This window comes from Belonocnema kinseyi, chromosome 4 (assembly GCF_010883055.1).
Source record: "Belonocnema kinseyi isolate 2016_QV_RU_SX_M_011 chromosome 4, B_treatae_v1, whole genome shotgun sequence".
Taxonomy (NCBI): domain Eukaryota; kingdom Metazoa; phylum Arthropoda; class Insecta; order Hymenoptera; family Cynipidae; genus Belonocnema; species Belonocnema kinseyi.
The window spans coordinates 82,094,992-82,100,020 of NC_046660.1; the positions used below are offsets into that span (position 1 = coordinate 82,094,992).

The 5,029-nt window shown below is 30.5% G+C and overlaps 1 protein-coding gene across 1 annotated transcript in view; it reads left to right on the forward strand.

Moving 5' to 3' along the window:
- Positions 1-5,017, forward strand: part of LOC117171080 (forkhead box protein O) — a 297,585-nt gene extending 292,568 nt beyond the window's left edge. The window contains exon 8 of the mRNA XM_033358131.1: positions 4,744-5,017. The gene's annotated coding sequence lies outside the window, so the exon portion shown is untranslated. The remainder of the gene's footprint in view (positions 1-4,743) is intronic.
- Positions 5,018-5,029: the final 12 nt, after the last annotated feature.

Sequence of the window (5,029 nt, forward strand, 5' to 3'; positions counted from 1 at the left end):
CATAAATAATTTCCAGATTATCGGAAAGGCAGAGATAAAAAACGACGTAACCTCAAAATAATACATATGCATAAAATTTTTATTTAGCACAATAAATTTTTTCATTATTATCCCTCAAAAAAGAGTCCGGGGACGTCCGTTATGATATTTTATAGCATCTCCGAATTCATTTTTCAAAAATTTTCATTTTTGTGGAAAAAAAGCCGGGGAAACTGTAAGTATCACATGCCAGACTAGATGGAAAATAATATTTTTAAATTAAAATTAAAACTATTTCTTGAAAAAAAGATCCGACTCCATCTTCACTCCATTCTTCTGCCTTCATGGTTTGGAGGGTTGATCTACTGTCGGTAAGGTAAAATCTCTGATGATATAGCAGATAAATTAAAAAATTTGAAAATAATTACTTGTACCATTAACACCTAGCTAAAAATTAGCGTTATGTTCTTGAATTAAGAGTTCTTATTCTGATCCCTCAATAGCTTAATTGGAAAAGCAGCTGACTGGAAATCAGAAGTTTTGTGGTTCGTTTCCCAATGGAGTGAAGATGGAGTAGGATCTTTTTTTCAAGAAAAATTTTAATTTTAATTAATGTTTTTTTATACTTAAACATGCAATGCAAAAAAAGCATTAAATTTCTAACCTCAAAGTTGCCTTACCTTTAATTTAGTTCGTGCTTACTTTTTTTTTATAACTACAATATTTATAGTCATATTAATTGAAACAAACTTATTTATATGTAACGAAACAACAGCCAGGTCTCCGTCACCTGCATTTCATTTACTGGATCTGCGGGGTGACAGTTTTGCTCCAATGAATGAACACAGCGTTCGTTCACTGGAACACGGTCGACGAGTTTCTCACCATCACTCACCATAATCGATGATGCTTCAAATTCAAGAAATGTTTTAAATTATTTACAAAAAATTGCTGCAATGAATTGTATATTAATCTCTTAAAAAATGCTTCAAGATTTCAAATATATAAAAAAGCATTATTATTTGTTGACAATTTACAGAACATAATCTAACGTGCAGCTCTGCACAAGTGTGCAGTTCTGAATGGAAAGTGTGCAGCTCCGAATTTGTTTTGGGGAGGTACTTTTGAAATTATTTTAAATTAATCAAGTTCGAATAAAGTCAAGTGAAACGTAGGGGAGGAGCACAGTATTATATGTTTAGAGGTATTACCTTATATGAATACAACTTACGCGAAAAGATTTTTTTTTTTTAGTTTTCGTGTAAAGGCTAGGCCGTGCAGTTCTGAAATTTGCTTAGATTATGCTCTGACAATTTATATTTTTTTGTTGAAAATTCAACTATATGTTTGCACTACTTTGTCGAAAAATCATATTTTTACATTCTAATTGATGAGAGTGTAATGTCCAAATTTTCAATCTCTGATTTTTAACGGATCTTTACGTTTCGGCACTCAAAGAATCCGAAAATCATACAATTTTGTCGGTGTTTGTCTGTATGGTTATCTGAATGTTTGAGCCACGCTAAGTTTTGAAGGATTTGTCCAAGCGAGTCAGTCTTTGATACACTTCTTTAAAGATTCCCAAAATGAAGGTTAAGTTTCTTAAGCAGATATTTTTAACCAAAATAAAAACATTTAGAGCATTTTCAAAATTTGAAAAAATTTTTTCGATTAGACAAAAATTGGAAAAGTTAGAGCTTTTTCCAAATTTGAATCAATTTTGTTGTGAGGTTTGAAAATTTTTGTAAAATTTTCTGGTACGCGGAAAAAAGGCTTGCAAATTATCCCAATGACATTTCTAAATTCGATAAAAATTAAAAAAGTTATATGCTTTTCAAAAGTTTGAAAATTTGCAAAAAAAAGAAAAAAAATTTTGTTAATAGGTTAAAAAATATTAATCTAAATTTCTACTAGATATACAATGCACGTATTTTAAAACCATTCTCAGGAAATTTCTTAATTAGACAAAAGTTCAAAAAATTGGATAATTTTCAAGAATATGCAATTTTCGTTTTTAAGAGATCCGTAAGTTTAGAACGTTGTTTTTAGTTATAGATTTGGGCAAGATTCACAAATTATCTTGATAATGTTTTTCAATTTGACAAAAATTATCGAGCGCGAAGTGCGAGTTTCATAATGAGAATGTAATCGTCAAAGCAGTAGGTGCTTTGAGAAACTTCTTTAAAAACAAATTTTAAAAAATTTCAGTTTCGATTTACAGTAGGTAATTCTTCAGAAGTTTAAATCACGGTTTTCGATTTAAGTCATAATATTTATGATATTTGACAAATGTATTTAAAGTGTACGCATTAAACGCACGAAAACGAGCGCTAAGCGCGAGAGTGTACCCACGCGCCTTAGGTGCGTTCAAACTTGGCGCGAAGTGCCGTGCGCAATTAGAACGTGCCCGCTCATCGGGCATATTTTTCAAGGTTCATCATATTAGTTTAAGATTAATTTTGTTTTTGAAAATTAATTATTGGAACTGAAAATGTTACTATTCCAGTTAAAGATTGATCGTTTTTAGGTATTATGTTTTTATTGTAAAGAACTATTTTGTTGGAAATTCAACTACTTGGGTAAAATTTGAACTAGTTTGTTAATAAATTGCTTTTGTTGGTTGAAAATTCATCTCCTTGGTAGAAAATTCGTTTTTTGTTAAAAAAATTAATATTTGAAACTGAAAGTTCACTATTTCAGTTAAAGATTTATCATTTAGTTAAAAATGCATGTCTTTAGTAGAAAGTTGAACTATTTTGTTCAAAATTGATATTTGTAAATTGAAAATTCAACTATTTGGATAAAACTTAAACTGTTATGTAAAAAAATGGATTTTTTTTTAATGGTTTATTAAATTTAAGCTTATTTGAGGAAATGTAACTTTTTCTCTTTTGGTTATAAATTGATTCTTTTTAGTTTAAACTTTGTCCTTTTTAGATTTCTGTATTGAAAGTTTACTTTTTCATAAATTTGTTTCCTTTAGATTTATAACATTGGTCGAAAGTTCATCTCTTTAGTTGGAAATTTGACTTTTTTGTTTAAATTCGTTGTTTTTAATTAAAAAATTTTTTTTTACTGAAAATTATAATTTTTCTATTTTTGTTAGAAAATTCATCTTTGTAGTTAAAAATTGATGACTTTATTAAAACATTTATATTTTCTGGTAGAAACAAGTTAAAAATTCGTCTTATTGGTTTGAAAAGTCGAATTTTTTATCTCTAAATGTTGTTTCCGATACAAGTAAAATTATGCATCTTAAGTTTTTTTTATTCTTATATTATCTCATATGTAATGAACTACAACTTTTGCACTCTTACTGCTTTCAAAATGTTTTAAAATTCAAGAACTCTGTTGAAAATAGATTGATTTTGTTGAAAATTAAAGTCTTTTGTTAAAAATGTATCTTGTTGACTGAATTTGTAACAAATGTTCAAAACTGAACATTTCATTTATAATTCTTTTATTCCGTTTATAAAAAAGATGCTATGTTAAAAATGTTACAGGGTTGAAGTTCAAGTCTATAAATATTAATGCTGAGGAAAAATGAAAAATTTGTCAGGGAAAAAACAGGACATTTTGAAAATAAAGTTTTGAAAATACGTTGTTCTTATAATTGAATGTGTGGGAGTGAGGGTTAAATAATATAATGCTGACATCCAATTAACAAATATATTCTAAATAAAAGACAAATATCGTTTACAGGATTAAATAGCTACTTTAGCGTGGTCGAACCAAGACTGACCCACGGTCGTCCCCTGAGGGGTCGCATCCCTCAAGCCCCGTTCTCCTACGCATCTCCTTATTCTACCTCCTTACTCAGTACTTACGCCTATTTCGTTCTACATGCTAACTAAATACTATCCATCCTAAAACCTTACACTAAGGACCTACTTTCCTACAAATATTTTGAAGAAAACTAGTGAAAAATTAATTTTAATAATAACTTTACTAGCGAGGCTGGTCGAGAAAAGCTCCATATTCAAATCAGCTTCGAAGTTATCTTTGGGAGGGAGTTACTTATCCACTCGTGCTTAATCTTGAAAACTAAGATCTTTGTTTACCCAAGTCGTGAATGCTTCAATAATTTTTGAAGGCGAAGCTATTTTCATTAATAAATTTCACTCTTCACCTCTCTCCATCTACAATAATAAATTTCTTACTCTGAATAATATACAGCACAACATTATTACTTAATTATTATGGAAAATTTATTGAACAGCTAAAAGTGATTAATACCTTATCACAGTCTGTAAGTAACTGAAAAACAAGCATATCCAGTTTCTTAATGAATCTGGATTCTGGTAGAACTCGGGTAGGACAAGCTGAACTCGAGGAGAAATTCCCTGCAGTTTTCCCCTCCCCTGGCCAAACGGCCAGGCAAATGCGAGTATTTCTTATAAAGTCGGATGTATCCGCTGTTTATCACTGGTTATGATTAAATTCGTACTGTGATTTTAAACCCACCTTGGTAAAATAAAATTTTCATTTGCTATTATCCAGTGACTTTAATGATACTTTAGCCTGTGGTTTTAAAATAAACGCATAGTACAATAGGTTTTTAAACGCAGTGTTGCGGGACCTAAATGGAGTAACCTAAGAAGAAAATAATAATAATTTATTGAACAGTTAAAAACTGATTCAAACCTAATCACAGCTCGTCAGTAACTAAAAAACAAGCTTTTCCAGTTTCTAAATAAGATCGCTAAACTTTATATTCTAAAACCAGTTCTTGACTAACAAGTGACTATTTCTTTTTTGTTTCAGACGCTCGGAGGTTCGGGGAGATTTTCGAGGAGCGGTTTGTGATAAGATATAGACCTAACCATGCCAGGACACGACGAAATACGTACTTCACCGGTTTACATTAGTGCGACTATGGTGCAAAATGACACGGAAGTGTGTGTGTTTGTGTACAATAAATGTACTCTAGGGTTCTTTTTAAGGTGCTCAAAAAATCCGCTGGGAGGAGACGAAATATATTGCAGAATTGTGTTCCGGATTCAAGGTTTCGATACCGGCTTTATTCATTCTCAAAACTTTCAATCGGTTT